This window comes from Rhincodon typus, chromosome 18, assembly GCF_021869965.1.
Source record: "Rhincodon typus isolate 14 chromosome 18, sRhiTyp1.1, whole genome shotgun sequence".
NCBI lineage: Eukaryota > Metazoa > Chordata > Chondrichthyes > Orectolobiformes > Rhincodontidae > Rhincodon > Rhincodon typus.
In genome coordinates this window covers 13,409,715-13,425,677 of record NC_063349.1, presented here as the reverse complement: position 1 = coordinate 13,425,677, position 15,963 = coordinate 13,409,715, and the positions used below count along the sequence as shown (strand labels likewise).

The 15,963-nt window shown below is 39.4% G+C and overlaps 1 protein-coding gene across 6 annotated transcripts in view; it reads left to right on the top strand.

The window, feature by feature from the left end:
* The first annotated feature begins 269 nt into the window (after positions 1–269).
* hyal6 (hyaluronoglucosaminidase 6) overlaps positions 270–15,963 on the top strand; it is a 30,221-nt gene continuing 14,527 nt past the window's right edge. For 2 of the 6 annotated variants that reach the window (XM_048608065.1, XM_048608064.1), the window contains exons 1-2: positions 300–318; positions 708–783. The gene's annotated coding sequence lies outside the window, so the exon portion shown is untranslated. Of the gene's footprint in view, positions 319–707; positions 784–15,963 lie in introns of those variants that run through there. The other 4 variants (XM_020527779.2, XM_048608063.1, XM_048608066.1 and 1 more) reach the window with 4 other exon arrangements.

Sequence of the window (15,963 nt, the reverse complement as noted above, 5' to 3'; positions counted from 1 at the left end):
TTTTGCTGCCTCTCCAGTAAAATATCATTCTCACTACAGGACTACCAACTATAAATCCAAATTCCCTGGGCTTTGAAACAAATGACCATCTACTGGCTGTATTTTTAACTACAATGTCTTCCAGTTGACAAAACAGTTCCATTTACTTTTAACAGCTTTGGGGAATGTAGTTATGTAGACCTTTGTGCCATTCACTTACTCAATGTAAAACACTCCCATAAATAAGGTGGAGTGTAACAATATATTAAAGCAACAGCCTCAGACTTGCAGGAACATTTCTATCAGAGAAGAGCCGCTGACTGCTGTCTGAAGGCAAAAGTAAGATCTGTAAACCTTTGCACTGTTTCTATTAAACTCACTTTAGACAATGGTGTTAGATTGTTATTGCTATCCTTTTGTTCAACAGATTGAACAGAAGAGTATATAAGACTTTGTAGAATAGAGGGCACCTTTTGAATTTCTATGAATTTATTTTGCTTTCATTACTGCAAAACATTCAGTGTAACTATAGTCAAATTGTCATGGGATGCACTGTTAAATAGTTACCTACTCATAGACTTTTCTGTCTTTCCTAAGGAGGCTATCATTTTATACTGTTGTTATGCGAATGCTTTATGTGAAGTAAATGATTCACTGGGTTGGCTTAATTACAGTCCTTGGGATTTTATCTAAATGCAATTTTTATTAATTTGTCAACTGGAAAACAGAAATGTCTATGAGTAGATCATCAGGAACTCTCCTTTAAGAGAAGAACCCTTCAATGTTGGTTGTTTGAAAACAAAGGTAGGATGTTAAAACTTTTGAATTGTATTAATGTAGGTTTAGACTTAATCTGTGATCTTGAGTTGCTCAATAGATCATACAGAAAAGCAAATTTTGCATTGTCAACTGATTTTGTTTTCATTTTCTGTAAAGTGTACATTGTACCTGTATTTGAATTGACATGAGTTTGAAATTTGGCTTTGGTGGTGAGACCAACTAGTAGAAGTTTGTGTTAACTATAAGGTAATTTCAAACGTCACAAAACCAGCCCTTATAATTGTAATACCACAAACACAGACAAGTGGCTATCTATTACTGACAATTTTAAAAAATCAGTATTTGACTAATAATTGGTTGAGTTCTTAATGCAACTGTAATATTCAGGAACTAAAACTGGACACATACATCTTGACCAGTAAAATTGTTCAGGTTTATTGAATAGTTAAAATGTTGCTAATTGTAAGATTTAGGTTCAGTTTCAAAAAGTGGCATTATTATTTGGGCATTCAGGTATGTCTGAACCCTTAGATACATTTATGCATTGCAACAGCTCAAGAATATGGCTCAAACGTCTCCTCCAAAGCAGTTGAGATGAGCAATATTGTTGGCTTTGTCTTCAAAACTCCAATTTATAACTCTAGGTAATCTTATGCCCCATGCCCATTCATGCTATATGTGTAGAGGCAAAGGTAATAGTGGTGGTTGTGGATTCCAGTACTCAGAAGTAGCCAAAATATAGATTTTTTGGTAACTATTAAATCATGTGTTTAAGCAGGGTTTTCCTAAATGTCTCAGCAGACATATGCAAGAATATCCCTCTTTGTCTACAACCCAGTGCTTTAGCAGAGTGAGATATGTACCAAAAACAGAAAGCTAATTAAACAGATTTGCTTACGTGGAAATAAATTGTAAAAGAATGGAAGGAATCAAAAATCAAGTTGAAATTTAAATGATTCTCATGACACGTGTGCTTTTCAAGTAATTAATGTAATATGACCATAGTGCAAGTAAATAAAACTGTTCTGGGAGGACGGGGGAAGGGGACATAAGAAATAACTGGTGTACTTGTTCAAATTGTTGAAATTACTGTTTTATAAAGTCAGTAAAAAATGTTTTGTTTTAGAAAAAGTCAAGTCAGATCATTTCTAATTCTTTTGTAACAGGAGCCTTGACTTTTCAGTGTCTTTTCCTTACTTACCAATATCTTCTGTCAGTTATTATCCCTCCTCTTGCTGAAGGTTTTAACTGTTTCTTTGAGATTAATTTCAAGTGCAAGCAGACTTTATTCATACTTTCACAGTGGATGATAACAAATAATTAGCCATGATGCAAATCATAGTCAAACAGAATCCAGTTGTCACACATTTAAGTATGTGTATTTGCCTCAGGTTAGCATAGAAACAGGCCATTCAGCCCAATCAATCCATATTGGTACATGCTCTCCATGCAAGCAAATATTCCTAATGACATTTACTTATCCTATTAACCCTTCGAGTTATTTAATCCAACTATATCTTGAAGATCCACAGCAACATGATTTAATGTTATGTGCTGTCTGAAATTTCCTAACAAGCCATGCTGTTGTTTTTAATTTGGTGGCTCATTGTTGAGGAAACTAACTTAATCACACATTACAAGTTCAGACTTTGAGGCAAAGAGGCTTTATTTGTGATATTACGGGGAGCCAATGCTGACAAAAGGTCAGATCTGTAGTCTCCGATGAGTACAAAAACAAGGCAATACTTCTTCTATCCGCCTCCCCCTCTCTCCCTATTTATTTCAGAACCCCCTTCCCCTCCCCCATTTCTGATGAAGAGTCTAGGCCCGCAACATCAGCCTTTCTGCTCCTATGATGCTGCTTGGCCTGCTGTGTTCATCCAGCTCTGCACCTTGTTGTCTCCAATACTTATACACACTGTTATAGATTGCGACACAGGTATTGCATGCAAACAAGCACGTACAGAGTTTACCATATCCCCTTAAGACAGGGCATATGTCGCGATTTCACAACGTGTCGTTGCTAATTTGTTATTTTCAAGCAGAATGTGTCTTAAACGTCTGGTCAACATTGCACAACATGATAAGATTTCAGAGATAGTAGGAACTGCAGATGCTGGAGAATCTGAGAAAACAAGGTGTGGAGCTGGATAAACACAGCAGGCCAAGATTTCTGCAGTCTTGCAACAACTTCTCACGTTTATCCGACCTGATCTATTTTCCCATCATTCTAACCTGTAATTCTAAGCTTTAGCTACATTCTACATCTAATCTCTTTTTACGCTTTAATTATTTTTCCACGCTCATCAGCACCTTTTCAAGGGCAATTAGGAATGCACAATAAATGCTAACCTGACCAGAGATGCTTACGTCCCATGAAACAATAAAAAGTCCTGATCATTGGATTTGTTTTTGCTTTAGACACATATTGGAATTGAATTCCGCAGCCTCTCAACTTTCTGTGTGAAGAAATTCTCTCATCTCTATTTTATAGCTCTTATTTTTATTCTTCTTCCCATGGCGCTTCAACTACCCCCGAAACCAATCTAGTTCCATGCACCCTGTCCCAGTAAGGAAAACATCACAAGACTTCCTTCTAATTTCTATATCCTTAAAGCATGTACCATGCTAATGAAACCTGGCCCCAAAATAAACCTTACTATACTCCCTCTACTGCTCTTTCACTACACCAAGTTTATTTTAATAAAGTTTGTAAAAAAAAACAGTAATTTTATTCTATCACATTACACTGTCATTGATCTCCATCTCCCACATTTTATCCCACCACTGCCTCCCCCCCGCATCTAATTGTATCCATTTGCAGCATCCTTTGGTATTCTAAGAAATAAAAGGGTCAAATTTTCCAATTGTCACTGAGCTTCATAGCTCCCAGTTTGCCATGGCTCGCAGCAATTTTTTGTGTGCAATCTTCTCTCTTCACCTCATTAATTATCCAAGTGGGTTCTTTGGTGCTTTTTAAAAAAAAATGCAATAGGAAGGGTAGAAGTGTTGCCTACTGCTGGGACTTTGTGACATCCAAGTCACTGATACCGTATTTAACACACATTTTGATGCCACTGCAAAACAAGAACTACCTGTCACATAGTGTTACAGAGCCATAGAGCTGTACAGCACGGAAACAGGCCCTTCGGTCCAACTCGTCCATGCCGACCAGATATCCTAAATTAATCTAGTCCCATTTGCCAGCATTTGGCCCATATCCCTCTAAACCCTTCCTGTTCTTATACCCATCCAGATGCCTTTTAAATATTGTAATTATACCAGCCTCTACCACTTCCTCTGGCAGCTCATTACATACACACACCACCCTCTGCGTGAAAAATTTGCCCCTCAGGTCCCTTTTAAATCTTTCTCCTCTCACCCTATACCTATGCCCTCTAGTTTTGGACACCCCACCATGGGGAAAAGCCTTGTCTATTCATCCTATCCACACCCCTCATGACTTTATAAACCTCTATAAAGGTCACCCCTCAGACTCCAAAGCTCCAGGGAAAATAGCCCCAGCCTATTCAGCCTCTCCCTATAGCTCAAACCCTTACAACCCTGGCAACAACCTTGTAAATCTTTTCTGAGCCCTTTCAAGTTTCATAACATCCTTCCTGTAGCAGGGAGACCAGAATTGTATGCAGTATTCCAAAAGAGGCCTAACCATTATTAGTGAAGACGTAGACCAGAAAGCAAAGCTTGCTCCCCACTTCATGGACAGGAGCCTGGAGATGCTGGTGGATGAGGTGGTGGAGACTAGAGCAGTGCCAATTAGGACACAGCCAGCCTGAACCCAATTTGAAGCCTGAGTCAGTGTGATATGCTGAGTTGAAAGGAATGCCCTGCAATGCAGAAAGAAGGTTAATGATCTCTGATTTCCATAAGTCAAGTGCCACCATCCTCTCTATGCGAGCTCATACTTACAGAGTCATGACTCCCTCTAAGTCTGCCACCACACGTACATTTTCCCAAGGCTCATGGACTACAACTCTCACTATTGCACACAATGTGACCACTCAGTAACTCTCAGCCACTTCAAGCAATGGCCTAGTGGTATTATCCCTGGGCTGTTAATCCAGAGACCTGGTAACGTTCTGGGGACCTGAGTTCGAATCCCGCCATGGAAGATGGTAGAATTTAAATTCAATAAAATGGAATTAGGAATCTAATGATGACCATGTACCCATTGTCGATTGTCAGGAAAACTCATCTGGTTCACTAATGTCCTTTAGGGAAGGAAACTGCCATCCTTACCTAGTCTGGCCTACATGTGACTCTAGACCCACAGCAATGTGGTTGACTCTGAACTGCCTTCTGGGCAATTAGGGATGGGCAATGAATGCTGCTTGGTCAGTGATGCCCTCGTCCTGTGAAAGAATAAAAAAAAATCTTCCTGCCCTCAGTCACTCACTGGAGACCTCTCACAATGTCTCCTGCATCATCTCTAACTGCACTTCCATCATAATCAATCCTCTTGACTGACTTGGATTGACAGCTCCAACTGCTGACTGAACAGGACCCTGACTGCCCTCTGTTCAGGACCTGTTGGACTGATCATGGCCCACTTTCTGAAATGTAGTGAGACAAAGCCCCTAACCAAGATCATCCCAAGCAGATAACTAACTATGTCCAAGCCCCTGAACTATGTGAACACGCTGCCCTTGCATGACTGTGTTGGGCTCCCACAACTGATGGCAGCAGCCCCTTGAGTTGACCGGTAACTACTCGTTTGATTTTGGTACATGTCTATTTGGATGATGTACATGTAGTGCCTGTCCCTGCACACATAGTATCTTTGCAACAGCATTACAATGAAAGGTGCAGGTGCACTCCAAAGTGCAGCATTAAAGTACAGTAGAAGTAGAAATGGATTGTATTTGTGCTATGATGATACGGTGAGATTGTTATGTCAGTGTCTGCGGATGTAGAATGTAGGTAGCCAATGGCCATGGAGTGTGCCCTGAGATGTTGATGATGACTGGCCAAGATGGAAACCCAGTTGCCAGATACCCCCCCTCAGACCTCCATGTTGAAAATTCTCAGCATCCAGCTTTTATATCGCGCCACTGGGAGTGTAGGAACCTGCTTGTTGCTGAGGTGAGAAAAGGTAATAATGATGGTATAATGAGCAATAATCCATTGTAGGCCTTATGCTGCCCACTAGCAAGAATCTCCTAATGATGTCCAGGACTTTGTGGAAAAATTTGACTTTTGGTCTTGGCATCGATAAGGGCCTCACTCAACATCTCACCAGATTTTCCCCAAATTTCTTGCCATGGTCCACATCAGTCAGGGACTGGGAAGATTGCACCCTTTGATTCTTTTTAGTATTCCAGCTATTCTCCAAGATATGAGACATCTTGGGGTCATTCTACTAAGATCCAGCTAGTAAAATGGTGATTATGTGCAATGACTTGGATGAACCGTCTAACTCTCCTTCAAAGAACTATTGATTGTGGAGCTCAAGCATGCACCTCACTGCATTCTTGGTTAGTGACCCCAAATCAGGAACTCCCTTGGTTTCTGCTACCCCTTTGCTACACATTCAAGCTGGTGTAAAGCATCAAGTGCTTGTAACCTTTTACCTTCTGATACCAGCAGCTTCCTACCATCAATGGAACAGAAAATCAGAGATAATGCTGACTGTCCTACATACCCTATTTACATAACAATATGGCAGACTCAAGATACAAATTAATCTTTTATTATCTTTAACTCCTAAACCTCCCTTTCTTCAGTGAAACAATGTGAACTATTTACTATCTTTAAGGACAGTCTATAGACATCCCGTCTCCATGCAGATGCTCGGAGGGGTAGTTAGTTTGGTTTCCAATACCTTACACTAGGGCCGTCATAAATAAATAAGCTACCTTCTCATATCAGATTTTTTCTCATTTGTCCTCCATTTAAAATTTCCAACTCTGAAAGCTATATTCCTAAAACATATGAATCATAAAATTGGAACATTTTTCAGCCCATTGCTTCCAGAACATGTCTACTCCTATGATGCTGCTTGGCCTGCTGTGTTCATCCAGCTCTGCACCTTGTTGTCTCTCATGTAAAATTGCAAGCAGTGTTCTATCTAAATTCAGGTAAGTGTTGGGTTCTGAGCCGACAATACATAACTACTATTTGGCAATCACAAGTCAAGTTAATGCCTGCCTTTAAAATGGCAGGAATTTGTGGTTTGAGTCTTGTTTTGGAAAATTTCCCCCAGACAAAAAAAGAAAATGTAGCTAATGAGTGTTTTCTGTAAATTGAACTGTATAAGAAAGTCAGCAATGAACAAGACGCACAGGTATATTAACATCCATGAAAGGAATTGCTCCAGTGACCAAGACTGTCCCCTTTTACCCTACCCCTTGATAACTCCAGTGTGACCATTCTTAGAATGCTATGCATAGACACTTATGCTTAAGAAAAATAACCTCAAGCACTTCACAGTCAATTAATTTAATTTTGAAATGCAGTCCATGCTGCATTGTAGGAAATGTGACAAAGCACACTCTTATAAAAAAAACTAAGTTCTAATCAGCAGATAAGTTGTATACTTTTAGTAATTTTAAACATTTATTCGTGGGACATGGGCAGCGCTGGCTAGCCAGCATTTATTGTGTGTCCCTATGCCCTGAGGGAGGGAATTCCAGGATTTTGACCCAATGACTGTGAAGGAATGGTGATAGATTTCTAAGTCAGGATGATAAGTGGCTTGGAAGGGGACTTGCAGCTGATGGTGTTCCCATGTATTTGCTGTCCTTGTTCTTCTGGATGGAACAGTTGTGGTTATGGAAGGTGCTGTCTGAGGATCTTTGGCGAATTTCTGCAGTGCATCTGTTGTGCATTTGTTGTGGTATAAGTAAAGGTGGGAGAATGCCCATGTTCTTCAACAAAATAATACAATGTGATCTTTTACATCTTAGAAGGACAACAGGATGTTAGCTTAATATCTCATCTGAAAAACAGCTTCTCCACTCTCCAAGTTTACATTATAACTTGGGCTGGGATTGATCCCATAATCTCCTCACTTTGAGAAACAAATACAGTCATAGAGATGTACAGCACAGAAACAGACCCTTCGGTCCCACTTGTCCATGCCGACCAGATATCCCTGCAAACCCTCACTATTCATATACCAATCCAGATCCCTTTTAAATGTTATAATTGTACCAACCTCCACCACTTCCTCTGGCAGCTCATTCCATACATACACCACTCTCTGTGTCTCTTAGATCCCTTTAAAATCTTTCCCTTCTCACCTCAAACCAACGCCCTCTAGTTTTGGACTTCCCCACCCTGGGGAAAAAGCGTTGTCTAATTACCCTATCCATGCCCATCATGATTTTATATACCTCTACAAGGTCACCCCTCAGCCTCCGATGCTCCATGGAAAATAGCCCCAGTCTATCAGCCTCTCCCAATACCTCAAACCCTCCAACCCTGGCAACATCCTGGCAAGATCCATGCTGCTCCAGAAACTTATCAAGATCCCATTGTACCCTGAAGTAACTTTCTTCGCTGTCCACTGCACCTTCAATTTTGGTGTCGTCTGCAAAGTTATTAACCAGACGTCCTATGTTCACATCCAAATCATTTATATCAGTGATGAAAAGCAGTCGACCCGACACTGATCCTTGTGGCACACCACTGATCACAGGCCTCCAGTCTGAAAGGCAGTCCTCCACTATTGCCTTCTATCTTCTACCTTTGAGCAAGTTCTGTATCCAAGTAGCTAATTCTCCCTCATTCCATGTGATCTAACCTTGCTAATCAGTCTACCATGAGGAACCTTGTCGAATGCCTTACCGAAGTTCATACAGATCATGTCCATCGCTCTGCCCTCATCAATCTTCTTCGTTACTTCTTCAAAAATGTTACCAATAAATCACAAATACATAAGCAAGCATCAGTTAGTCATAGTTATAATTTAAAGTTTGGGGTGGAATCTTATAGGAGTCTGAACAACGTGGGCTACGGTGAGATTTGTGGCAGAATCACATGAGAAGTCTAGCAAGGCCCATCTCAACACTGGGAGCAACTTGCTGCATCTTTTGTGCATTCAAAGAGTGGTGAGGCAAGTTTCTTGCTAGGCAGTTGAAAGTATCTAAATTGGGGGTGGTCATAGAACTTACTAATGCCACAACTTGTTTCATTAATATTTACCTTCCTATCTAATGGAATGTGCCAAATAAGCAGGCCATTGAGAATTCTCAACACAGAATTCAGAGCGGGCACCTAGTGCCAACTCCTCCCCCCCCCCAGCCTTGTTTGCCATGTTTGGAGCAAATGTCAAGCATGATGCAGGGTATCCCCAGATGGGTGCACAAGCTTTAAAAGATGGCATCAAGGCCGGGGATTCCAATCAATTCTGGCATGCCCAGTAACTAGTGAATTCTTCAGGGAAAGGTGTGTGGTAAAATCGGGTTGGAATCGGACCAAACAGATGCCATCACAGTGGTGTAGATAATTAATGAGGCAAGTTTGGTAAGATATGGTGAGAAAACCTACTAAGCCGTGAGGCAAACAAGCCTTCCAAAACACTCGATGCAACTTGCACTTAGCCAAAAAACATTGAGTCAGAGATAGTAGGAACTGCAGATACTGGAAAATCTGAGACAACAAGGTGCAGAGCTGGATGAACGCAGCAGGCCAAGCAGCATCATAGGAGCAGTAAAGCTGATGTTTTGGGCCTAGAGGGGTCTAGGCCTGAAACGTCAGCCTTACTGCTCCTATGATGCTGCTTGGCCTGCTGTGTTCATCCAGCTCTGCACCTTGTTGTCTCAAGCATTGAGTCAGCTCTTGATTTTCAATCTTACCTTTTTAACCTATATTTATTAAAGAAATGTAGGAAATAATTTATGCTATTGAGAAACAATTAGTTGTTAGCAAATAATTATTTTTAACATTTGGGCCATTTAAATTTACCTTTTGCCATTTTGATTTTGCATTTATCATCCTTTTTTTTTCTAGTTTGCTTGTCCTGTTGTAATATCTTCTCACATTTCTTCTTTAATTCTGGATATGTTTGTCTTTCTTCCTTTGCAGAGATAAGGAACACCATTGACAGACTTTCTTGGTTTTAGGGTGAATCTGAAATTCTGTTAGAAAACTCAGGTCAGAAGTCAACTCATCATTACAATCACCTGAATCCAGCACTCCCTTCCAGCAACCTCTGTGATCCTGCACCTACAGTATGGTTCTGCTTCCAGTTTTGGCCTGTATAGACTTGCTGCTTAGGTCACTTGGTTATGGGGTAAACTTGCCCAGCCTGCATTCACATTTATTTTAGCGAAGTGCATTTTCTTTTCCTGTTTGGAATAACTTAGATTATACTTATTGACCGCTTTGGTAAATCTTGTTGATGACTACTGGACGTGGGAAGTATAAAAAATTAAATGTTTCAAGCATAGAGAGAAACAAATTGCTCTGGTTGTGTTTAAATTCTCCCATGCTGACTGTGATACATGACCTCTTGTGGTCTGGCAATTTTTCTGGTCTGGCAAAGGCCTGCTCCTGAGATTACCAGATTACAGAGTTACAACCTATACTTGATCAATCTAATTTGTTCTCTTTTTGATTCTGGGGACGTACATCATGCAACTTCAGTCTGGCCTTCATAGTTGATTAGCAAGAAAGATACAATGTATCATTTGTTAAGATGCAACATAAAATTTTCTGAAGAAGGGTCCCGATCCGAAAAGTCAACTTTCTTGCTCCTTTGATGCTGCTTGGCCTGCTGTGTTCTTCCAGCTCTATACTGTGTTGTCCCTGACTCCAGCATCTGCAGTTCTTACTATCCCCAACATAACAACAACTTGTACTTATACACATACGTCTTATGCAGTGTGCCGTGAATTCTTCCTTTAAGGGAAAGTCTCCAAACAGCAATATCTTCTTCCTATTTGGCAGCCACAAGCAAAGTTCATACTGCTTCAATGTCAGCAAGGATTTTATGTATATGTCTTGTGCAAAAAAAACCTTGCTCCATACCCAACTAGAAAATAATGACTTGCATTAGCTGTGACTTATGCCATACTCAAAGAAGAATACATTCTCCTTCAAATAGAGCAGCAATAGCAAACATATTATGTGAATATGTCCAAATCTGAATTTTGTGGAGAAAATAATCAATAATTTTCCTCAGATTTGTGCTTCACTGATACACCGGCTGAAAATTTGTTAAAATCTGATTCAAAAATTTTGGATAGGTAAATACATGTTAGGAGGAAGCCAAAGTATGAAATGTCAACTCCACAGAACCAGAGATAGTAGGAACTGCCGATGCTGGAGAATCTGAGATAACAAGGTGTAGAGCTGGATGAACACAGCAGGCCAAGCAGCATCAGAGGAGCAGGGAGGCTGACGTTTCGGGCCTAGACCCTTCTTCAGAATCCTGATGTAACGATACACCTCGGGCGTAGTCAACTTTGGCGTATTATTTTTTGGGGTCTTGTTTAGGTGCTGTTCCTCTTGATTAGTCCTGCACTACTAGAAATTAGTGAAGTTATTTCCCCACGGCTACTTTTTGTTTTCTTCCACAGTGACTTGTCTAAACTTTGGTGAAACATCTTGTCATATGTGTTAAATATTAGTGTTTACAAATACTTCAAGACTGGTTTAAATTAAGGAGTACTCTTTTACATGTCCTGGAATTAAAATCTTTCACACACACCCTTTTTAGGGAGCAATGGCCTTTGAAATTATGCATCAATGAGTCAATAAGACTTTGTTGTTAGCAGTGAAGATGCAGATCCACTGCATTTGTCAAGGAGGAGGCTTCTTACATTTGCTCGAAGTGCGAAGTTGCTTATCATTTCCAGTTTCTCATCGATAATCTTACAATATTAAGCTGACTTGCAAAGAAGCAAAATAAATGAAAGAATAATGGGGATACATAATAAGTGTAAAGATAAAATAAAATATCAAATAGGACTTCAGAGTTAAGTATAATAGGCTTGATTATATAGGCTTCAGTATTACAATCCTGATAGCAGGAAGAAGAGTCATTGGACACAAAACATTAACTCTGCTTTCTCTCCACAGATGCTGTCAGACCTGCTGAGTTTCTCCAGCAATTTCTGTTTTTGTTTCAGATTTCCAGCATCTGCAGATTTTTAAAAATGCTACTGAGTGCATTGTTGGTAAAGAAAGTCTACATTTTTATTTTGTGCCAATCTAATTTAGTTTGTAATTGCTATTAAATCAAATTCTACAGTTTAAGTTTTATGGTTGCCAGGCTTAAGCAGGATTTTGTCAATGCTTCCAGTGACAAAGCAACTTAATTAAAGACTTGCTGAAGATGGATTCTTATTAAGTGAGACAGGTAAACCCATTTGTCTAAGGAGCATATAAAACTAGCAAACTTAGTGCAATATAGGATTTGTGTACAACTTATAATAGAATGCCAATATTAAGTGATTAAGGGTATGAAGGTGAGGAAGGAGAAGGAGTGTTCTGTTATTCTAGCTTCTGCTAGACATTTTTAGCCTCAGCAATTGATTCTTACTCTCCTACTGAAGATGATGCTGGTTATTTGGTGAGTATCTGGTAGGTGACTAAGGCATGTTATATTTGTAGCATTTAGACATTGGGGAGCAATTACTTTTCCTTAATTTAGGTTATTTATTCATTGTATCTCATTCTAATTTAAAAGGATTAGGGGCCAGCTAACTTAATTGGCTATATATTTAGCATCTGGTTTAACATAACATTGAATGTAATCAACATGGTGACTAGATATAGCACCTGGAGTGAATGGGATCAAAGGTTATGGGGAGAAAGCAGGATTAGGCTATTGAGTTGGATGATTAGCCATGATCGTGAAGAATGACGGAGCAGGCTTGAAGGGCCGAATGACCTCCTACTGCTCCTATGTTCTATGTTTCTGTGTTTCTATAACATCAACAACATGGGTTTGATTCCAATTTTAATTGAGGTAGATTTTGGATCTGCTCGCTCATCATTCTTGGAAACAAATGACAGTGGCAAAACAACAATGACAAAAAATACCCCAGCTTGGGATGTAGGATCAGCAAGCAATGAACCAAGGATCTGTCTTCAGGTTGAACACAACACATATGCTTCGTTTACATTGCGGATCAATTTGTTTAATTAAGTTAAAGTCCACTTAAATGTCTTTGACTCTTTCTCATTGATACAGTTACTCTACCTTTTAAATTTATTTTCCTTGGATTCCTTTGGATTAGTGTCAGCAGGTATTCTGTTTAGTTTCATTTTAAATTATAATTTTGAATTCCTTGAAGTATTTAAAATAGAATTTATGTCATCGATGGGTGGATAAGCCAAATGAGCAATTTCAGATGTTGCTGTAAACAGCTAGCAGATCTAACAGTTCTTGTGGAGAGAGAAACAGATTTAATGTTTAAGGTCTATGAGCATTCCTGGGAGCCAGAATAAAATAATAAGATGATATAACTATGTAGAAATAGAACGAATCAAGATCGGAGGTATAAAAAAGGGCTAATTTAAAGAAGCCAGAAACGGGGATTGAGATGAAAATGAGGAGTTAATTTATTTGAGTGATTGAACCCGATTTTCTAAAGGTTATTAAAATATCTGAGTGGCCAACAAGGAATATTCAGCTACATATTCAGATGTTAATCTAGAAATACATTTCATTTATTTTAATCTTTTAAAAACAAGCTTGTTTAACTTCATGTTCAGTCATGTAACGTTTTATTCATAGGATATGTGACAGAAGTATCTTAGACAAAACTGTGAATGCTTGAATAGCATTATACAAGGAGTGGCCTGATTGAGTCTAGAACTATGGGGAGAGGTGGGTGGCTGTACCAGACTCTGGTTTCAAGCCTGTTGCACTCTTCTATTGCTGTTTGATTTTTTTTTGATTGATAGACCTTCCTTGAAGACATTTTGGAGATTATTACAAAATGTAAGTTCCCAGGAAAAGAGTTCAGGTTGCCCGGTATATCACTTAATCATAGTCATATTTCCCAAAGGTACTTTATCCAACTATTTATTGTGGGAATGGTTGATCTTCAGTGGCACAGAGGAAGGCATATTCTTACACAGTGCCAAAAGAGAGAATTATATTTCTGGGAAACAGGCTAAACAAATATAAATCTGTGTTTTCTGCAGAATTATGAACTCCAGTTTGATCATTGTAAGTTTGTGTTGAAATTCTAACTTACGGAATGGCGGGTTTGTATATTGAACGCTTCTTGTAACTTCCAGTGCTTTTGCCTCAGTTTAATTATAGGTACAATTTTTAAGCTGTTTAATTCTTCATTCTTGTCTGATATTTCCTAGCTTCTGCCTGTCTGCCCAGAGCCAGCATCAAGATGCACACAACCTGGAAATATCATCAGAAAATCAGTTCATATCATGTATAGACAGCTTGCTGATTGTAGGAAGCAGCAACAAGTTGGACTTAGCAGGGAGATGATCCCAGTGTTGCACAGGAGATCCAAATTTACCGATGGGCCCATGAAAAGTAGTCATGCTCCTCCTAGTTTCACAAAGATAAAATGAAAAGGTTTCATTGATAATTTTTTACACGCGGCCTCCAGAGAGCCACTTACATACCATCCAGTTTTGACACTCAACATCTGGTTGAAATAGACGCAGCATATAGATGTGCAATTCCATGTGAAATTTGTAATCAGCATTGAACACTGATTTACAAAATTAAGCAGCTTTACACTTGGAATAGGCAGGTTCAGCTGAAAATTGCATTAGCCAGCCTTGGGCATGAATGGACCAAATGAGGTTCTCTACTACCCCTTAACTACAAATTACAAACAGCCAGCTTCCTATTTCTTCAGGTGAGAAACATGCCTCCAGTAAAAACTGTGCCTCTACCATCAATCTCAAACTTTCAGTGGATGCAGAAATGAATTTGCTTCAAATGATATATTATTGAGCGTCTAATCTGTGACAAATGGTGCAAAACATGACCTGATAATTATCTCCCCAGTTCTGAATTACCACATGTGGCAATCAATAGCAAAATCAACTTCGCTGCTTGCAGCTGTTGTGAGTGTGCTTGGGCTTAAAAAATGTCTTACAGAAGCTCTCCTTCAGGGGCAAAGAATGTTTGATAAGGCTTTATGTATCAGAACAGAGGGAGTCACAAGAACTTTGTACTACCTTTGCCGCAATAATACATTGTGCATCTTTGATTTTTGGAAAAATGTAGGTTAACATATGGAAATATTTGTTGTGTAAGATACTAAAGGAATGGTTCTGAAGGAACTGACATTGTTACATTGAGCTGCACCCATTCAGTTCATATCACACACAATCTGCACTAACCTAGGAATAGATGTATTCTCTACAGCTGTAAATCTGTCTGATTTGTAACGTAGCTGTAGTTATTTTTAATCATGCAATGAATAAATTGTTAAAGAAGAATGGTGCCTCTTCTGGAAAGACTCAATGGTGTCATACTGTTTAACACTGATCATTAAACAGGCCCCAGATGAAGTTTTGACAAAGGGTGACTGATGGCAGTGACCTACCTCAAACTACCTGGATTTTGAATTACATACAGGCAGAGGTGGCAGATAGCTTAAGTGCCAGTAGTATTTAATTCTCAAATTCTCTTTCACTTTAGCACTTAAGCTTTAATCATTAAATATTAATATTAACAATAAGAACAAGTGAAAGAGTTTTTCTGGACTGCTGTTGGACTTCTTGTAACTCTGTACCGAGAAAAGGCATCTGGATACTTGTATATGATTTCTCTTGTTCCACTGTTTTGAAAACCATTATTCACTTTGTTTTCTTTTGGAAGATAAATTTAGTTCTGTGTAGATTGATATGAGTGTGAAATAAAACTTGGAGACTGTTCAAAGCTCCTTGATGCCAGACTCAGTTGCATGTGGCCTTATGTCAAGGACTGTCACTCTTACTTCACCTCTAGAATTCAGCTCTTTTGGCCATGTTTGAACCAAGGCTGTAATGAGGACAGGAGCTGAGTGGCCCTGGCAGAACCCAAACTGGACAAATGTCACCAGGTTATTGCTGAGCAGGTGCTGCTTGATAGCACTGTTGATGACACCTTCCATCACTTTACTGATGATTGAGCGTAGACTGATGGGGCGGTGATTGGTCCGGTTGGATTTGTCCTGCTTTACAAGTATAGGACATACTTGTGCAATTTTCCACATTGTCGTGTAGATGCCTGTGTTGTAACTGTACTGGAAGAGCCTGGCTAGG